Source organism: Kogia breviceps, chromosome 19 (genome assembly GCF_026419965.1).
Source record: "Kogia breviceps isolate mKogBre1 chromosome 19, mKogBre1 haplotype 1, whole genome shotgun sequence".
Taxonomy (NCBI): domain Eukaryota; kingdom Metazoa; phylum Chordata; class Mammalia; order Artiodactyla; family Physeteridae; genus Kogia; species Kogia breviceps.
The window spans coordinates 10049187-10070511 of record NC_081328.1 but is presented as its reverse complement, the minus strand read 5'-3'; the positions used below and the strand labels follow the sequence as shown (position 1 = coordinate 10070511).

At 49.8% G+C, this 21325-nt stretch overlaps 1 long non-coding RNA gene across 1 annotated transcript in view; it reads left to right on the top strand.

Moving 5' to 3' along the window:
* Nucleotides 1–2565: 2565 nt before the first annotated feature.
* LOC136793277 (uncharacterized) overlaps nt 2566–21325 on the top strand; it is a 53216-nt gene continuing 34456 nt past the window's right edge. Inside the window, exons 1-2 of the long non-coding RNA XR_010838347.1 lie at nt 2566–2929; nt 3063–3915. This is a non-coding gene — a long non-coding RNA (uncharacterized lncRNA). The remainder of the gene's footprint in view (nt 2930–3062; nt 3916–21325) is intronic.

Genomic DNA, 21325 nt, shown 5'->3' with positions numbered 1-21325 from the left:
TGGGGGGTGTCCAGGAGCCAGGGAAGCCCAAAGGAGGGGCAGACCGATTCCCCCTGAAACCTTCCCGAGGCTTTGGTATCTGAACTAGGTTTCGAAGGGAAAGTTAGGAGTCAGACAGGTAAAGGAAAGAGGGGAGAAGTCACTCCAGGTAATAGGAGATTTGAATAGGGGACCAAATTGGCATTTTGGAGTACAATTCAGAAAAAGGTATCAGAAGCCTTAAACTATTTGTAATTGATAATATCACTTTAGGGTTTGAATAAGAAAGTAATCTGAGATCTAAATAAAGACTTCCACACCAAATCAAAGAAGCATGAAGAAAACTTTAAGTGCAGGCTGCTTGCTGGTGGCAGCAGTGGGGTGGGATGGCAGGGACAGGAGATGAGGCAGGAAGGGGAAGTGGAGGCCAAGCTAGGAAGGGCTTTGACTATCAGGCCAGGAGACGAGGGGCCGTCAGAGGTTTAGAGCTGAGGAATGCTGTTCTCGGATGTGCAGTCAGGAAGCCCAATCAGCATGAGAAGATAAACATGGCCAGAGGCGGGGACCCGAGGCCTACATCCGGATGATTCCGGTTATTCTTATGAACGTCAGAATTATAGCAGATTGGAATGAAATGACCCCTGGAGACCGTCGCCAGCCCACTGGTTGCAGAGATGGTAACTCGCCCAGAGAGGAGTGTAGCAACAGGCTCAAGATCACACAGCAAGTCGGTAGCCGACCAGGACTTGAAGCAGCAGTTAGGGGAGAAGTGGGTATTCTTCCTGTCTGTCTTTTGTGACTCTGGGTGGTAAGCAGAAAACAAGTCAGTGGCATCAGGAGTTGTGCAGTCCCAGCATGTCCGAGAAGTTTGTGTAAAATGATGCTCGTAATACATTTTTCCCCTCTGAGGACAATGAAGTACAAAAGGAGGGGACGAATACTTGACAAGGGCTCTGATTAAAGCCCAATACAGTCGTTTTCAACAATAAAGGCTGCTGGCACCACCGAGAAAAGAGTGTCACAGAAGGCAACAGCTCCAGGCCAGGCTGGGAGAGAAGGGTGTCCCAGTGACTGAGTCAGAGGCTGAGCTGGAGGCCGGGAAGCAACCTGTGGTTGCAGGTCTCATATTTCCCGACCCCCACGCTGTCCTTCCAAGGAAAATTCTGCCCATTGCCCCCAGGATCCCCCCCTCCCACACCGGGCCTGCACCCCTGCTCTCCTCTTGGCAGGGGCTCCCCTGGCATCCTACATACTAGACAGGGTGATTGTGTGGCATAGATTGTGATCAAGGGAGTTTTTGCTGTATAAAATGTTAAAAAAGCGACCCATTGAATTACCTTGCAGTGGTGTATCTTTGAATTCTGTTTGTTAGACTGGCTTCAGCACTGTGTCATTTAAAAATAAAGAAGTAACCTAAAATTATATAAAGCCAGAATTGCGTTTAAAAATTTACAGCCTGAACCCCAAACACCCTCCTCTGAAACTTTCCTCCAGTCTCCAGTCCCAGCTCCTAAAAGGCCTGGCCCATGTACCACCTCCTCCCTGAAGCCTTCTTGGATTGCACCAGTCTGCACAGCCTCTTTAGGGTCTCCCAAAGGATGGATCTTCATTCCCTTCCTCTGTTGGCTATGTTCCCTGAGCAGGCCCCTGCCTACCACCCTTCAGAGATCAGAGCTGAGCAAGAGACAGGATCCCACAGCCCAGACTCCTAGGTGCTCAGATCTTCCCTGGAGATGCCACTTGGGATGTGGGTAAGTGGAGGCTCTGGCTGGCCCCTTTTTGTATGCGCACAGTCTCTCCTCACACTGGCCCAGCTGCTCACAGCCTGTTTTTTATGGCTCGTGCTTTGTCAGTTCATGTCTTGTGCTACAGAAAGAGTGAGGGTTCCGGGAGGAGGGCCCCCGGGACATCTTCCTCTTAATCCTGCTTCCTCCACCGAGGCACGGCCGCACACAGGTGCTCGGGAGCGACCAGGCTCTGATTAACCAGAGTGAGGTTTCGGCACTGTCTTCCGCGGGACTCAGTTTCCCCATCTGCCAAATAAAGGGCTGGTCTGCATAACCTTTAAGTTTGCCCGAAGAGTCAGTGGATAGGAGATTTGAATTGGGGTCCAAATTGGCATTTTGGAGTAGAATTCAGAAATAGGAATCAGAAGCCTTAAGATAGTCATAACTGATAATATCACTTTAGGGTTTGAACAAGAAAGTAATCTGAGATCTAAACAAAGACTTCCATACAAAGATGAATTCTAGCATTAAGAAGAGCAACTCTCGCTCATTACCAGGGAAAAACTAAAGTTGACAGTGGTATAGCCAGCCCATGGAATGTTACATAGCCATAAAATGGTATTTCCAACGAGCACTTCGTGACGGCAGGAAATGATGCTGATATGATCACGTGAAGTGACAAAAGCAGAAGAGAAACGTCTCGAGCCTGTGGAAATGTGGAGGGGAAAGATTGGGTGGACTGTGTGTGATGGTTACGAGCCCTTCTTAATTGTTTTCTGTGTCTTCTATTGCAAACACGTGTATCCTACTCCCCTCCCCCCCAACGCACGCACGCACGCGCACGCACACGCACGCACGCACACGCACGCGCAGTTACAAAGGAAGACGGAAACCGACGTGCCGTCCTCCGTCTGAGCTCTGTGATGCAGCGTAGCGTGAGTCGCGAGATGTTTCTGCAAGAGTAGCTTCCTCAGTCTTTCCAAACGGGATGCTGGCTCTCTAAGGTTCCTCGTGGTTATGTGGAAGGCGGCAGCCCGGCTGAGGAACCTTCCTGAATGTTCTCTCCTGGACGTCTCAGGCTGCTGCTTCTCCCGAAACTCCCGCTAGGTTTCTGGAGGCAACGTTTCTCTGTTTCCGGAGAGGACATTCGAGGGTGTTTTCCTCTTGCCCAGACGTTAACCTCCTAACCTCACCCCCAGTTGTGCCAGCACGGAAGGCTCACTGTAAGTGCTTAACTGGAACACACCGCCAGTGGACTTTGGAAGGAAAACACAGGACTCTGGTTGTGGGCCCTTGTCACTCAGGAAATGACCCTGTTGTTTTGTTTTGTTCTGTTTTTTTTCTTTTTTGCTGTAGAGGAATAACAGGAAGGCGCCTCAGAAGAAGGAAAGAGGCAGGACCGTTATGACCAGCCCCACCAAGGTCGGCAGAAACTGTAAGATGACCCACTGAGACCCTGGGTGGGGTTGCCCGAGAGCAGGAAAGCCCGAAAGCCCTGGCTGCCTCTCCGCCTCACCTCCTGGTCCAGCCTCCCTTGTATGGCCTCACCTCCTGACGCGCGCAGGTGCGTCTTGGTAAATCCCAGGGAGGAGCATGTCTGGCCCCTGCCCTGGGGCAACTTACCGTCTGGTTGGGAGGACTGTGACCCGGGCGAAAAGAACAGTTCCATAGGCTGTGGCCCTGATTTGGAGCCCCCTATGCGCCGAGAAGAGGCAGCTCTAGACGGCCGGGGTCCCAGGGGAGACTTCCTGGAGGAGATGGTGTTTGCACCGACTTGTGAGACTTTGGCAGACACAGAGGCCAGAGCCCAATCCTGAAAAGAGATTCATCAAAACCTGGCAAATCTACCCAGAGCCTCTTCTGGATATGACTTTACTTCAGACACAATATTTTGATCATTTTCACATAAGATGAATCAGAAACATATGCATTAATTTCCTCTTAAAAATATACACGTTGTACTTGGCAAAATGCAGTGCGGGATTTGATGAACGTAAGGCAACCGAAGAATTGTATGGGATCCAAGGCTGGGAGGTCTCAGAAGCCAGAGCATCTTTCGGCCTGTTTCTGGAGGCTGCTTCTCCAACTCCCATGCAGCGGCCTCAGCAGCCAAAAGTTGAAGTCCAAAGTCAGGCCAGATCTCAATGCACTCCTTCTACAGAGGATCTGACACCAGCTGGCCCCATCCTGGAGCTGATTTCTTGAAAGAGTAAGTGAACCTCTGCTCTACTAAATTTGTTAATGTTTATTTGAAGCAAAGCTCCCCTCAAACGGTCTTTACATCCCACACTAAGAAGCACTGCCTATACTTACTGATCTATATATACATGGAGAGGTTTGCCATGATCAAGGTTTGGTTTTTCTTAGCCCCAGATCCAAGATAAATCCAAAATTCCCTTTCACAACTGGAGCATTACTGACCTCCTGTGGCATGGAAATGGTTCATTGAAGGTGGTGCCCTCAAATCTTGGTCATTAAGGAGCTTCCTTCCCAGTGGGCAGGGTGGTACTGAAGAAAATGGTCTCTCCTGCAAGCATGTGCTTGGATGAGCAATTCTTCAGAACACGAACGCCACTTAGATCTGATTACAGGGTAGATCTGGGGTGCAGGTGGGGAAATGTCCCACCAAATCCTTTGCCAACTGCTGTATAACAAACTACCCCTAAAGTAATGGCTTACCACAATAAGCGCTTATGATCTGTCATAGTTTCTGTGGGTCAGGGCTTGGGAGCAGCTTAGCTGGGTGGTCCTGGATCAGGGTCTCACATCTGAAGGCTCAGCTGGAGCTGGAGGTCCCATTTCCAAGGTGACTCACCCCCTGCAGTTGGCAGATTGATGCTGGCTGTTGGCAGGAGGCTTCTGTTGCTTTTCACGGGGGTCTTGTCACAGTTGCTTGAGTGTCCTCACAACATGGCAGCTCCCCCCTCCCTTGCCACCACCAGGGTGATGGTAGAGAGGAAGGCGGAAGCAATGTCTTTTGTGACTTAGGCTTAGAGGTCACACACCACTACTTCTGCATGTTCTGCTGGTTACACAGACCAGTCCTGATACAACATACATGCACGCATACATACATACATAAGGGCATGAAGCCAGATGGCCGGGGTCATTGGAAGCCATTCTGGAGGCTGGAGATTCTGTTTCCAAGGTAACTCACACCCATCCAGCTGGATGACCCACAGAGGCAGTAAATGACCCAGATGTCCTCTTCTGTCCCCGTCTGAGTCACCAGCAGAGGCTTCTTTGCACGTGGCATGTTCCACTGGGATCGGTCCCCCAGCCTGGAGCCAACCCATGACTTATAAAAGTGTCACGTTACCATCATTAGTCTGCGCCTCAGTCACCGAGGGAATGCCTGAATGCTTGGTGTCAGATGTTAATGATATCTGAGTACTGAGGAGAAAAAAGGCAGAAAAGGGTAATGGGGTAACAGGGGCAAGAGTGATGGCTTAGGAGTGAGGAGACCTGATTCCGTCAGTAAAGCAGTGGGCGCTGACGTGGGTCAGAGAGGGAAGGGCGGCCCCAGTCAGCGGCAGTCTAGCGGGGTGCTTACATGGCGGTTCTGGTGTCAGATAACTGGTTGCCTCCTCACTGACCGACTTGGTGTCTCTGAGCTCTGTTTGCTCACGTGCAAAGTTGTTGGGAAGTAAGTGTCCAGAAAGCACTTACTTCAGGGCCTCGCACCGCGCAGGTGGTGAATGCGTCCTGATGGCTGTCATTGGAGTGTCATTCCCACTGTGCTAGCCCACCACCCAGCCCTCCTCGGGGCCAGACGCTGTGCCTTGTGTGTTTCAGAGATTCTCTTGTCAACTCATCATGCACCCTTCAGGGTCCAGTTTCCATCCTCGCCGTCACCGCCCCCTGCCGTGCCGTGGCTGAGAGCCATAGGCCCAGGACATGATCCGATTTGCAGCTTTCGTAGAGTGGGTGTAAAGGCAGATGGGTTGAAAGGTTTGGGAGGGAGAGGGAGGGGTGAAGTCTTGTCTGGTTGCTTTTATCTTCTCAGTGAATCAGAAAGCAAGGCCCTCAGCTGAGAGAGGGGAGTGTCCTCTGGACCTGGCCATGGGAGCAAAGGGGATCCCAGCCTCAGGCTGACAGTCCGCCCTGGAAAGGTCCTCCAGGCCATCCCACCGTTGGGCACTGGGCTTGTGAAGTGCTTAGAGGCATGCCTGATGCACAGCGAGTGCTGTCTGAGGACAATAGCAGCGGGGCCAGCTGGGGAGTCGCTGCCCAGACTCCATCCAAGCCACAGCTGGGGAGCCCCAGTCAAAGTGCCACCCTCTGGCTAATAGTACCGAGGGTCTAGAAGCCGTCAATGCAAACCAAAGCTTGTGGACGGGGAACCCAGGCCCAGAAAGAAGAAGGAGCTTGCCCACATACCATAAAGAGTCTGGCAGAACTGGGCCGAGAACCCAGGGCTCCTGATTCCCCTGGTCTGAGGCTCTTTTGGACACTCTGCTTGGCCTTTTCTCTGTACGTGGTCTTCGTGGAGCTCCCCTGACATTTAGCTTCTTCTTTGATTGACATCTTAGCTGGGGGCATTTCAGTCTGGGCCCCAGCAGCCTCCACGGGAGTTTAGCTCACTCATCCCTTCCATAGACACCAGCACAATCTAAGAGCTGAGCTCCACTCTAAGTGTGGAGTATTCCAAAGTGAATGAGGCGCAGCCAGTCCCTGCCTGAGAGAGGTACGTGAGACAAACACGCAAAAGATTTACATCCAGGTGAATACCCAGAAAGGAGGGTAGTGACAGGTCACATATGCGGTGTGGCAGGAGCCCAGGGTGGGGGTAGACACCCTGTTTAGACAGAGTCAGGGAAGCCTTGCCCAGGAGCCTTGTTAGATCTGTGGCTTGGCCTTGAACAAGTTACCTAGGTCCACCTTGCCTCAGTTTCCCTGGCTGTAAAACAGAGAATAACAACAGCATCCTCCTCATGGTGCTATTACAAGGATTAAAAAACACACATGAAGTACGCGGCACGGGGCTGGCACAGAGCAAACACTCAACAACTTATGATTGTCGATGTTACTGTTCTTACTATGGAGGCCTTTTAATGCCAGCTACTACGGGATCTTCCTTAGGCCAAGGAAGCCATTGGAAGCACTGGGACAGCAAGTGGCAGGCGTATTTGAAGGGAGAGGGAGCCTGGCAGGACTGAAGTCCAAAGCCAGGACCAATGGAGGCAGAGTCTGTCTCAGGAGGAGTTTACTCATAATCATAGCTGGCCGGAGAACAGGGTCTCTTGTGCGGTAGTGAGCTCTCCATCACTGAAGGTGTGCAAGTAGATGATGAACAGTCACTTGGTAGAGATGTGAAATGTGAGTGTGTGAATGGGTGTGTTTTGGGGCACTTTTCTTCCCTGAATCTGGGCTTCCGTGGGCCCCTCCATTCCTGACGGTCTATTATTCTACTTCTCAGCCCCTGGGGCTGGGCACCAAAGGGCTAGATTAAGGCTGGGTTTCCGAAGTGACCACAACCTCATACAAGAGCCACGCTCCTACCAGCTTCACAGCAGGGGGAGTGGGGGGCTGAAAACCGTCCCTGAGTGAGCGATGGCTCTAGCTAATCAAGGGGCAGGTATTAATTAAAGCGCAGATTAGCTGCCAGTCATGGGTATCAGCACCAGGCCTTAGAATTGCTTAATAAGAGGGTTTGTTACACTGTTTTGCCTCGAGAAGGCAATATTGATCAGGAATCCCTGGCCTGGAACTAATTGAACATTCACCCCCAGACTGCAGCGGCTGATTACTTATAAGGCCACATCTTTGGTTTTTATCCGGGAAATTGCAGCTGGGAATGGGGCACAGTGGAAGAGGGGGAGGGGGCAGAGGAGGGGGACAGAGAGAGGAAGAAAAAGAGAAGGAGAATGATACAGGAGACAGTAAAAGGGATAGAGGTGCTTTTTTTTTTTTTTTTTTTTGCCTGAAAAATAATCAGATGCGACAAACCAGGTAACTCCTTCATCTCAAAACAACTTCTTATCCCTTGGAGAGAAGCTTTCCTGTCCAAGTTTACCAGGACGTGTTTACAGTGCTGCAGTTTTAATGAAGGAAGCTTTCGGTATGTTAATCTTGGGAATAAACTAATATGAGTTCATTCCTCTCCGCGGCATCTCCCTCCCCACAGCAGCCATGAGGTACTGTTAGAAGGGGCTCCTGATGCTGTTCGGGGAATCCTGTGCCTTCCGAGGGAGAGAGTGGGATCCTGGGAACTCTGCTGGAGCTGAGACGGGAGGGCTTGGCGCTTGAGGGCCTCAGGGCTCTGCTGTTCTCAGCTGTCACGGGGTGGCCACAGGCAAGCCCCCTAGTGTCTGGGAGGGCAGTGTTCCTCCTCTGTCGCCACCTGTGCGTCTTTCTGACTGCAAGAGGATGCTCTCCTCTCCTTCATGCCTCAAACGCAGACAGGGCTGGGCACAGACTGCCCACACACACACCTCTGATACCTACGCCCTGATGCCCAAGGCTCACAGTTGGGTGAGACAATTAAGAAAGTGATGGCAAACACACAAGCCAGTGTGACACACGCTGCAGAAGCACTGGGCCACGTGCTCCGAGGCGGGAACCAGAGCCCCCTCCCAGTTGAGTGTGGGCTTTCAGGACTAACGTGAGGTCAGCTGGCAGAGAGGGGTGGAGAAGATATTCCTAGGAAAAGGTACAAAGTCAAGGGCACAAGAAACAGTGCGGTGTGTTCCTGAGACACCGGGGATCTTGATGGACGACAGGTGGACTCCCAGCAGGAGGCGTGAGGCTGGGGCTAGATCAGGAAGAGCCTCAGCGTTTAGACTGCGCCCCGAGCACCATGGGGGCGTCTCCGGAGAGACCACAGCAGGGAGAAACGGGGCAGAGGGGTGTTAGAGGCGGAGCATGGGCTTGGAGGTTGGAGAGGCTGTTGGATGGGGACTCCAGCCCGGGAGACCACAGAGGAGGCACTTACCACATCCCAGGGTGAGCTGCTGAGGATCTGATCCAGGGAAGTGGGCTGGGATGGAGGAATGAGTGACTGATTGGGTAGGGAGGGGATTGAGAGGGAGAGAGGAGTCAGATGATGTTTCCGACTTGGGTAGCCGAGTGGATGGTGGTCCAAGTGAATGACGGGGAACACGGACTTAGAGGCAAATATGGGAGGACTTCCCTGGCGGTCCAATGGGTCCAAAGATACTGCGCTTCCACTGCAGGGGGCACGGGTTCGTTCCCTGGTCGGGGAACTAAGATCCTCCATGCCGCACAACACGGCCAAAAGAAAAAAAAAAAAAAGCAAGTCTGGGGATAGAAACAGCATGTTCATTCTCAGCTGTTCTGTGGTCCTGGGAGGTGCCCAAGGCAGCTGGGTTCAGGGCACAGATGCTCAGAGGACGGGCACGGGTGTGCAGGTGGTTAGTTGTTGAAGCCGTGTGAGAAAAAGGTATCCACTGGCCCAAGGGCGTGCAGAGAGCAGGAAGAAGCCAGATCAATCTGGAAGGAATAATAACACTTGAGGCAAAGAAAACTCCTCCAGTGATGGAGACACCACCATCCAAAGTCTAGGAGTGAACATAATGAGAGGCAACCTAGTATTTTCACACATTCTTGCTTCTGCAGACGGAACAGGAGAGGGGAGGCCTGAGTTTTAATAGTAATTTATCTCAGTGCAGGCTTTTAAATCTCCATTTATCATTGTCACTGACAACGCTTGGATTAATCTGTTGCTCAGCATCTTTGTCGTGGCTGCAAATCCCAGAAGGATAAAAGGGAACTGATATACATAAAGAACTGAATTTCAATTAATACAAGCCCATGCTAATTTTCCAACACATAACCCAGAAACGTTCACATTCATTACGATTTTGTCGTTGCCAAGCCTCTAGGGAAAACACGCCCACTGATTGATTTATTTTTTCTGGTGTCGAATTCATCATCAAGGGCATCGTGGAGGGGGAGGGAGCCAGCTGGACTCCTCACCCCACCCCCAGGGCTCCACATTTTGCTGAGGAATGACATGCAGTTCCAGAATTTGCTGGAAGTTTCTCGAGTGTTTTCCACAGTTCATCAACAGCTTGAAGTTTGGGTCCTGGATGGTTTCCTGCAGAAAGGGAAATGGGGAACTAGAGATGAAGGCAGATTCTGGAATTGAAACTGACTCAGGGCCTAATTCCCCAGGCTTATTTCTGGACTCCTCAGCGTTGGGGGGCCTCAGTGGAGGGGTGCAGTATGACGGCTTCTTTTGAAGGTGGGGGCCCTGATCCCTGGGAGCTTTAATTCTGATGAGGGAGATGAACGTCACTCCAAAATATGGGAAGAGGGCAACGTACTGAAGGGCTGAGAAGAGCTTTCTGGCCCACCTCTCCCCAGACCCTGCCACGAGCTCCTCCAGATTTCCAGATGTGCCACACACTTGCCCACCTCTGGGCCTTTGCTCTAGCAGTTCCCTTGGCCAGGAGCACCCTTTCCCCGTCAGCCTGTCAGACCCTTCCTCCTTTGCCAAGACTTAGCTCAGCTCCTTCTCTGAGATGCTCTCTCTCATCTATGCGCCCATAGCCAGTTTTCTATTTTCCACCTCAGTCCGTGGGGTGCCAATGCCCTGAGGGCAGAAACAAGCTGGCCCTGGCAGTCGTGCTGTCAACATCTTAGAGGTGCCCGGAGGAAGCTGTTGTCAGGTGCCCGTTCTGCCCTACAGCAGAGCTGTGTGTCTGCAGGAGGATGGGGTGCCGTGTTCTTTGCTCTAAAGCACTTGGCAGATATTGCCCTTAAGAGGCTGTGTCTGCCCAGAGGGACAGCTTTTTCTAATCTGTCCTTTATTCCAATTGGCAAAGGCACCCTGCCCTTACCTGCCCTAGTTTGCCTCAGCCAAGAGCACTTCCTCACTCTGACCCCAGGGGTGTTTCTGAGTGCAGGCAGCCATCTCCAAGACCAGGGCCTTCCTGCCAAGCCCAGATGTAGGCACTTTCATCCAGCTCATTAGAATTCCCTGTCCTGTCCTGTCTGGGGCTCCCCTGGCTTATGTGACTGGCAGGAACAAGGCCCTGTTTAAATTGGCTTGGCCCAGACACAGGGAAGAATCGGAAAGCTCACACCACGTGGCTCTCGATTTGCCCCTACCAGCCCCGCACGGCCCCTCGCGCCGGGCCCCGCAGGCCATCACATCTGTGGATCCAGTTCTAGCCCAGACACTGGCCTGGCCTGGCCTGTGAATCACAGCTAGTGTCTCCTCTGTCTTCCTTGGGGGGGGGTCCCCTTCTGCCGGGAGGTCACCCCTTGCCCCTTTCCATTTGGGGCTATTGGCCCTTTTGCAAAGGAGCAACCTCTGCTGTTTTCCTTCCAGAATAAAAGGAGCTGTGTTCTGTGTTCGGGTCTGAATTTATAAAGGTGACTGGGTGATGACACAGAGAGGTCAATGCCATATACGAGTATATACGAGTGGAATGAATACAAAGATGTAGCAGAGCCTCAGATTTCTTGCCTGTAAAATGGGGCCAACAATGGCCCCATCTCGAGATTGTTGGGAGGAACAAATGAGTTGTTAGCTGGAGGACAGTTTGCATAGCTCCCGTGCCCAGATGGGCTGTTGGCAGATGACGTCCTACAAGCTCACCGGCCTCCTTAGAGAACAAAAGCTTTGTGGACCCCGGTCTTGGATATCTGGGCTCAGTTGCATGTGTGGCTCTGCTACTGTGATCGCTTGCCAGCCACTCAAGCTGCACCCCCCCCACTCCCCAGGGATGACATTCAACAGGTGTGGCTTCTGTTTGACGACAACAGTATAGGGTGTACCGGCAACACTCCGTGCAGGAGGAACACATTGTCTGCTTCTGAAGCCAGGAGTGAGCTGGAGCTTCTGAACACATCCTTACACAGAGAGTGTGCAGTCATTAGTATAATTATTAGGGGGTTAATGAAGCTGGGAACAGCACATCAAGTGCACGTTTAAACAGAGCCTTTTAAAAAAGTGGGTGGAGAAGTTTGCCTGCTCCACTTTCTCCTTTCTTTAGAACTGGGATTTCAGGGTTTGAACTCAACAGGTAGAAAAATACACTTGCTAGCGTGCCCCTGACCCATCCCAGCCCTCAGTCTCCAGGTGGCTGTTACTGGCATCTCCACGTGAGGGCAAACCCACAGCGGCCTGAGATTTTCTCACCATCCCTATCCGGTCAGTGACCAAGGCTGCTAATTCCACCTCCTTAGCTTTCTTTGACTTGATCTCCCTGCCTCACTGCCATGGAGGAAGGTGAGGCACCCACATTCTCTCCTGCTGACAATATTTTCTAATTGCCACTGGCCGTCCCCACCCCACCCCGGGCTTGCTTCTTCCTGGTCACCTTTTTCTTAGCCTGGGTACTCCAGAAGCAGGTCTCAAGATGAAGGTTCGTGCCAAAGAGATTTACTTAAGAAGCGTTCACAGGAAAAAACAGTGGAGTGCAGAAGTGAGACTGGGAAGGGAAGAGAAAGAAAGGGAAGAAGACCAAGTTCTGCAGACAGTAAGTCGGTTCAGTCTAGCAGAAGACAGTGCAGGTCACTCCTCAGAGTCAGCCTTGTCAGAGCGAGGGAGCTGGGGCATTTATACCCCAGCACCCTCCATCAAAGGTTAGGCCATGGTTCCCAAACTGTGCCAAGGCACCCAGGGTGCCTTGGGATATTTTAATTTTGAGGACAACACAGCTACAGCTGCCAGACACCACACTTGACATAGTTCACGGTTTCAGTGTTAGATTGCCCTACATTCTTTCGGATGATGTCATATCTTTGTGAAACTGGCTGTTAGGTGAAACCGGCAGCTGTGATAAAAAGCAAGTACTGTGGGAAAATCAATGTGGGAAAGGAAACGAGGGTGTTGTCCAATCTGATTCCAAGAATTGAAAAGTTGTGCAGTGCCAAACAGGCATCCTTGTGCCATTAATGTGAACTTGTGATTATTGATGAATGAAACAAGAATATTTTTTGTTTGAATTTGCATACATTGTACTTTTAAATAGCTACTAAACTGTTAGGATATAAATACTTGTTGTTTGGATCTCACTACTTAATGAATGGAACTGTTAGGTAGTTCTTTTGGCCTTGGAGTAAGTGCTGTTAAAAAATTACTGAGACATCAAGGGCTCCAGGAACTGTGAAAGTTCCAGAACCTCTGGGTTAAGGGGCTACTCCTGGGAGGATGTAAATTTCAAGGCCCTTCTGGCTCTCTGGGCTGCTGGCAAAGGTGGCCTGGAGCAGCCTCAAGGGCAGCCGTCCAGCAAAGACACAGGGGTGGGCTGCTGGGATGCAGGCACGGGAGAAGCCAGTGAGTAACGGTAAAGGGACCCGAGCAGATAAGAGCAGGTCTGGGTTCTGCTACACTGGAGCTTCTCAAACTGTAGTGTGCACACGAATCACCTGGGGATCTTGTTAAATGCAGATTCTGGTTCAGGAGTTCCGGGGTGGGGTCTGAGATTCCACACTTTTATCTTGCATCCAGATGAGGCTGCTGTTGCTGCTCTGTGGCTCCCACTTGGAGCCACAAGAGCTACACTGATGCTGCCTGCCATCCAAGAGGGATGTGGGGTTCTTGAGGAAGCCCCAGGACTGGAGGGCTCTGAGCCCCATTCAGACTGAGCAATCCAGCCTCAGCCCTGCTTCCAGCCAGGAGGACAGTGATGGCAAGGCCCCCTCCCCAGAGCCACTGCTTCTCCCAATTGCCCTGTATTCTTCTAGAATTGAAGACCTGGAGCTTTGGAGATATATATATATATATATATATATATATTTATTTATTTATTTGTAGGTGATAAGTAGGTTTTTAAAATTAATTTTTATTGCAATACAGTTGATTTACAATGTAGTGTTAGTTTCAGATGTATAGCAGATTCAGTTATATATACATATTTATATACAAATATATATATTATATATAATATATATTATTATATATTATATATATTATATATTATATAATATATATTTTATATATAATAATATATAATATTTACATATTTATATTATATAAAATATATTATATATATTTATATCATATATATATAATATATATATTTATATATTCTTTTTTAGATTCTCTTCCATTATAGGTTAATACGAGATATTGAGTATAGTTCCTGTGCTACACAGTAGATCCTGGTTGGTTGTCTATTTTATATATAGTAGTGTGTATCTGTTAATCCCAAACTCCTAATTTATCCCTCCCTTCCTTTCCCTTTGGTAACCATAAGTTTGTTTTCCACGTCTGCAAATCTATTTCTGTTTTGTAAATAAGTTCATTTGTATCATTTTTATTAGATTCCAGATAGAAGCGATATCATATGATATTTGTCCTTCTCTGTCTGACACTTCACTTAGTATGATATTCTCTAGCTCCATCCACGTTGCTACAAATGGCATGGTTTCATTCTTTTTTATGGCTGAGTGATATTCCGTTGTGTATATGTACCACATCTTCTTTATCCATTCATCTGTTAATGCACACTTTGGTTGCTTGGATATTGAGTGACAGGGATAGAGACAAAAAGGCAGATGGAGCCCACTCCTCACACATAGTCACACACGGAGTCTGGAATACCACCACCAGTACACTGGCCTCTCGGGACCCAGAAAATTGCGGCCTGGGAAGGCTCTCAGACACACACAGTAACCTACCTCTCGCGCTTTTTACAAATAAGAAGTTGGAGGCCCAGAGATGTGCAAATCAGCATCAGGGCTGAGACTGGAACCCAAGACTTCAGCCCCCACACCCAGGCCCCTGGCTATTCCTTATGACTGTCATGTCCATTTGAGAGTATCTTGAGCTCTAGATGTTGGAAGTTAATTGTTCCAGATATTAGTGGTGTTGTCCCCAGTAATGTTCCAGATGTTGGAATATTGCGTGAACTATTATGGGGGATGTTGCCTCCAAATGTAGGAGGGGCACTGTCCCAGATGTCGGGGTGCAGTCTTACCCAGAAGCTGGGGATGAGTGAACAGTTTCAGTGCCCTCTGGTGGGCAGGGAACAAGTGCTGCTGCTGAACCTGACCCTGGTGTGGGACACTGCTTCCCACTCCCTGGGTCCCCAGCTGGTCAAGTCCAAGGTCCAGCACCCTCTTCCTCCAGGGCAACTGATTGCACAGCAAGATGCACCGGGCACTTGCTCACGTTCCTCCTGAGGGCTGCTAACTCTCTCAGGCTCCTCCCTCTATACCGCCCACATCTGTGGAGGGACAAGAGGACAGAAGTGGGGTGACTATGGATTGGGGCATCAGAAGGATCTGGGTTTGATCCTGGCTTCACCTCTCAACTAGCTATGTAGGTAGATTTTATTATTGTTTCCATTCCTTTATTCTTGCCGCTAAAACTATGTATCCACACCCTTTGCAATGAGACCTTGCACTAGTTCCCAGCAGAAGAGGTGAAATACATCCTTTCCCATCGATGTGGGGCTTGGCCACGAGGCTTCGTTTTGCCAACAGGCTGTTAGGTATTTGTATGTCTTGTCCTGGCATGTCACTTTGCTACCATCTGCCATGAGGGGCATGTGTTGTGGGTAACCACGCATCCCAGGAGAATGAGAAGACTCCAGAAACAGACCAACCCACAGGCTGGAGCCAAGCCCAGCAGAGCCACATCTGTCAGGGAGAAGTAAATGCTTGTTGATTGAGTCTGGGGATTATTTGTTATGTAGCGTTATTGCCATAATAGCTGACTAGTGGGCTATGGGACCCTTGGCTAGGTACGCTAATTTCTGTGGGATGCCGTTTCCTCGTCTATATATATATATATATATATAAAAGAGCAATAACACTTGCTTTGTGTGATGTTTTACTGGGTTATGACATAGGTAAAGTACATAGTGCCTGATCCATTGAAGGCTCTGGATAAATGGTGATTTTCAAAAGAGGGAAGGGTCATTCTATAAGAGCGTGGTTCAGCAAACGGTATTGAGTGCCCACTGCTGATGGCTCAGGGCTGGGCATCATGGGGGGATGGATTTTTAAATCCTATTTTTCTTCCATGATTCATCCAGTCTCAGATAGGTCTTTAGGTAGAAATCCTGGCCAGGTGAGGAATGGGGCAGAGAGGAGTCTGAAACCTCTTCCTCTAGATCTCAAACTTCACACTTATTCATCAAACCTACACCTTCCCTTCTTGACCATGGGTTGAATCTTCCTTTCTTGAGTTTCTTGGCAACCTTCCCAATCTCCTGTGGCTTCAGGAAGAGAGCAGTTGTGACATTTCATCTATAGGACCCTAGTAACAGTGGCGATTCCACATGTATCATCAGGGGTATGATACTGGAGACCCAGCGTGCTCTCCAGGCCTCCCAGATGCCCCTCCCTTTTCCTGCTGAGGTGTCCCTCCAGATCCCCACCCCTTCCTTGGGGGCTGGAGCTCTGCTCCTGAGGTGTCCCACGATGAGCCCTGCTCCTGGGAAATTCAGTTGTTCTGTGCGTGGCTCAGTTCAAGAGTTTCTGCAGAAATGGAGGGGCCGGTGCTGTCACTGGCACTCCGGGGCCCTTGCTATGGTTGTTCCTGGAATGCTTCCGGGGGCAGGGAGGCAGTTTCGACTGAACTCCTGGCCTCCTGGCAGGTCTGGGTTTGGCTGGCTGGTGCCGTGGTGCCACAGGCTGGGACAGGTAGGAGGGGGCTGAGAGGAGTCTGATCAAGAGTCGGGAGTGAGGTCTGGGTAGTGGCTAGATAACGTCCAGGGCTTTGGGCGGTGAGATGCTAAAGGAATGTATGGGGGACTGGGGGGCAGGCCTTCTGCATCACAGAGGACGTGGCTTTCCCCCAAAGGAAAATTTCCTTTCCTGTTCCCCGCTGAGACTATGAAACTCATATATGCTCATTTTAGGAAATTAAAATAATACAAAAATATATATAGAAGACTAAGCGGCCAGTAAAATTACCCCAGAATGACTGGTGTTAACATTTGGGTGAACATGGTTCCAGGCTGATCTTTAGTCGTGTGTGTGTGTGTGTGTGTGTGTGTGTGTGTGTGTGTGTGTGTGTAAAACTTTGCTGTCTACAGCCCCAACTGCTTTCTAAGGATGGTGGGTTTTGTTTAGTGAAAGGTCCACTGTGAGTTGACCCTGAGCCTCTTGATGGGTTTGGATATGTGCAAGGGTGGCCTAGATCTGAATTTGGGGGGGGCAGCAAAGGACTGAACTGCTCCGCTTCCTAAAGTGAGAAGAGCTTGGCACTCCCAGGGCCAATCAAGAGTTAGAGAGAGCAGTACAGCTGAAAAGAGAAAAAAAAGGAGCAAAGCCCAACCCAGCAGGAGGCTGGAGCCCGGAGTCTGGGAGTAGTCAAGGTACTTTTGAGAAACAGGGACACCTAATTACTGAATTTCAGTTGCTTGCTTTGTTGCTATGAAAAGCCTGATCAAGGAGCTTCCACGAGCCTTAGGTAGAGACACGGTTCTAGTGTGATTGATTGGCCCCGGGGAGGGAGGGGCATTAAGGAGGGGGTTGAATTCACATCCGAGTTGTCATGGTGTGGGAGCAAAATTGGCACATGGGACAGTAAGACAACCCCAACCTTGAGCTAATTCAGCAGAAGGATGAGGGTGGGAGGGGGAAGGGAGTGATGGAGAATCCCTGTGTGACCATGTGAACAAAAGCCCTCCAGGAATTCACCGAAATATTGGGATCAGGGCTTCTCCAGTTTGTGGATGGGCGTTCCAGCCAACCTTCTCTCCATATGAAGCTGTAGGCTGGCCCTAGACATCTGCGATATATGTTTATGTTTATAGGTTTTATTTAAATGGGATTATTTTTGCACCTGCTGTTTTATATCTTTCTTCAAACTCAGTCCTGTGTCTTATCCGTCACGGCTTGCCAATAAGTATGTATCTAACTCACTCTTTTTAATGTCTAGATGGCAAATTATTGGAGAGAAACTAGCAGTGTATGTAGCCACTCTCTTATTGATCAGCATTTAGGTGATTTCCCATACTTCTGTGATAACATTCCTCAATTTTCATCTTTACACATACGTTGCGGTGGCTGCTTTGAAAAATGGTCTCGGTTTCGAATACCAAAAAACAAATATCACGTTGTTGAGGTTTTTTTTTTTTTTTTTTCAGTCTACTGAGAATCAGGTATTTGTAGGCATTACTAACATGCCCAGATGATCCCTGCAGGTCGCAGAAGGTGGTGGTGATGTTAGAAAAAATGACCTGGTTCATTAAGCTGGTGATGGTATAACAGCCTTTTAGACAACACCGCTTAGCTTGGGAGAGTCAAAGGGATGCAGAACCAACTCTTCTTCCCCTGATTTTGACATTGGAATTGGGCCCGTCTGGGTCTTCAGCACACTCTCACTTCACAACTCTGACCTGTGGCTACCGCTGGGAAGAGGACAAAGTCTACTGGGGGAAATAGCTTCTGTGTCCCTGAGAAACTTACCAATTCAGGCAAGAAATCACCATTCGGTTTCCATTGCCGATTGCAGGGCATATCAGAGCTGGAAGGCTCCTTAAAGAGTATTTGGTCTGTCTTCATTTTACAGATGGGAAAATTGAGGCCCATGATCACGCAATTTGGAAGAAAATAATAAAAGCTAAAGCTATTCTTAGAATTTTATATGTATCTTAAGTCTGAAATCTAACAACAACCCTGGGAGGTAGGCATTTTTCTAGTCCCGTTTTTCCAGTTGCAAAAACAGGGGGAGAGGAGAAAGGGGACCGGAACCCTGGCGGTCTGGAGGGAGAGTGAGCCCGTGAAATCACTGTAGGAGGGCTGTCGCCTGGAACTGAGCGCGGAGGGAAGCCCGGGCCTCCGACCCCAGGTTTCTGCTTCGTCCTGTCATGAGGCAGCTCTCGGGCAGTGACAACGCGTGGAGGGGCTCGGTGGGGGCACCCACCTCTCTGTCTAGGTGTCTGTGTCACAGCTATGAGCCCCGGGGGACGTTCTAGGTGGACTGCACAAATGAATAATTCAATACAAGTGAATAATTTCCATGGCAACCTTGCCAGCACGTGACCTGCTCCTATGCTTCCAAGGGCCCGGTTCACCCTAATAAAGAGACACGTTTGTCAGACTACACAGGGTGAGCTGGGATAACACTTTCTTTTAAGGGAGGTGAAATGAAACTAGGTCGGCTGCTGGCAGCAGGGCCAGGGCTTGTAGGAGTCTTGTTTAAACATACTGTCCGCAGGTCGGGGGTTGGTGGAAGGCCCAGCGTGCCTGCCTGCCCTGCTGGGAGAAGGACTGGTCTTTCTGGCTGGGGAGGGATGTAAATATCAGTTCCGGAGAACTCCTGAATCCGGGACAAAGAAAATGCAGATCCCTGTGTTTCTCTGCAATTTACAAAAGACACCCAGGCACTGAGGGTGCAGAGACCTTTCAACATCCCTTCCCGAGGAGAAGAGGAAACAGGCCAGAAAATTGCCTCTCGAATTTTGCCTAAGGTTACTTAGCTGGTGAGAAAGCTCGGACTCAGACCCAAGCAAGGTGGCCTTTCTACCGTGACCCTGATGCTCTTGAAAAGCTGACCCACCAAGCACATGACATGGAAGTTGAACTCCCGAAGTGAAGGGGCTTATCCATGCTATTCACTTTCTCTGTCAGTTTTCCTCTTTAAACCAGTAATTTACATTTATGGGCTGGATTAGGTTGGGAGACCATTGGGGTCTCATCTGGGCTTGGAACTCGGTCTGATAGGGGATGGAACTCAGTCTGGGGTGAAGGCACATTTGGGGCAGAGTTGAGGGTTTAGCCTGGGATGAGTGTTGGTCTAAGTCTGAAGCAAGACTGAGACTCAACGGTCAAGGTGAAGATCAAGGCCAGGGTCAGGGTTGGGCCTGAGACTGGTGGGTCCTGAAAGATTTAGAATCTTGTCTATGTAGAACTTGCTGAAAGTACCCAGAGATCCTCACTGTGGAGGAGTGAGAGGCAGGCTGAAGGTCTGAATATGGATAGAAGGTCGGTCCCAAGATAGATAGAATCAGGGATAAAGGAGACAGAGCCGGATGGGGAAGAGGGTACACCAGAGGGAGGCGGCCCTGCCGACACCTGGATTTTGGCCCGTGAAACTGACTTCAGACTTCCAACTTCCAGGACTGTAAGGGAACAAATGTGTGTTACCGTAAAAGCCACCAAGTTTGTGGTAGTTTGTTACAGCAGCCAAACAATCCCTCACCATGCTGTCATCCCGTTCCTCAAAAACGCGCTCACACGTAAGCCTCTTCTTAGGAACCCCGGGCAAGACATCATCCGATGAGGAATCAGGCCCCAGGTTTATGTACACACACAGCCCCGCTCTCTCAGTTCATAGATACTGTTTTGCACCTGCCCCATCCCCTCAACAAGGCAATCATAGCTGACTCGGAGTCTGCTACAGGACAGGAATCGAACCACTGAGAGCCAGGGCAATGGGAGAAGCAACCTCAGGGAGATGCTTGGGGCAGAGTCAGGACCTGGTGCAGCTATACCCCTGTACCAGTGAAGGTGTGAGTGCCTGTGCTCCTGAGTGGAGGCCTGGTCGTGGGTGTCTGGGTGTGTATACGAATGACTGGTCATTCTAGGATGTACCTGGGAAGCATGGACACCTAGTGCCCACTATATGCTGTCATGCTAGTTAGTATTTGTCTGCAATGTAAATGTCATCCTCTTAAGTGTAGCTCCCTTATGCAGTACACAACCTGAACAACTGTACAGGGTGGACCTGATGGCAACTCATCTTACTTCTCTAAGCCTCTATTTCTTCTGTAAAATGGGAATCATCCGAGCACCTCTCTCAGAGCACTTCCCTTACCTGAGGATTTGATAATTCATGTGGGTTCTGGAATAAATACTTAATAAATGGTAATGGTGCCTGTTGTTGCTGTTACTATTATTTCCATAAAGGTGGCATAGGCACCTTCATGGAGCCCAGCTTTTCAACATTATTGCCCAGTTACTTAGCGCTTAGTATCCAAAGCTGCTAGTTGGACATTATAGGCCTAAGTTTTCTTCCCCCTCCAAGATGGAGCTGCAAACCTGGAACTTTACTGGGGAGACCACAACTTGTAATCAACCCTGGGGACCAGGGCACGGGTAGCGGGCAGCAGGCAGGCTTTGGGAAGCAGGGTTAGAAGCCCAGGCAAATAAGAGCAGAATTAGGTAAGCGGCATGAGTTTACTGCCTTTTCAACAGATGAGGGAAGAGGCTCGCCCGAGGTCACTGTCGACTGAAAAAACAAAACAAACTACACAGTGTGAGAGCTGTGAGTTTCAGTTTTATCTGGGGACTTACTGAGGACTACAGCCCAGGAGACAGCCTCTCAGATAGCTCCGAGGAACTGCTTCACAGCGGGGAGGGCAGTACAGTTGTGATTTTGGTGAAGGGGCTGCTTGCAACCCGGCGCACATCTCAGTAGAAAGTTGCTGCTACTCATGAGAAACCGGTGTCTGAGGTAATGGTTGTAGTGTGTTTCCAAGTATGGGAAGATGCAAGAATCCAGGTTCATAAAAATGTCTCCTGAAAACACCTAACGCTCTGAAGGCCTGTTCTGCCAGTTTTCCCAGAGCACAGAGGGCCTCATTCCTGGTTTCCTCCTTGTACTTCCTTCAGGGTGTGCAAAAGGTCAGTGACCGCATGGCTAGTGACTTCATTCTCGTAGAACCAGATGGCGAACGGCGTTTTCTGAGCCGTCATCACACAGCTGGCAAGGTGCAGAGCCACTGTTCACACTCAGACCTCTT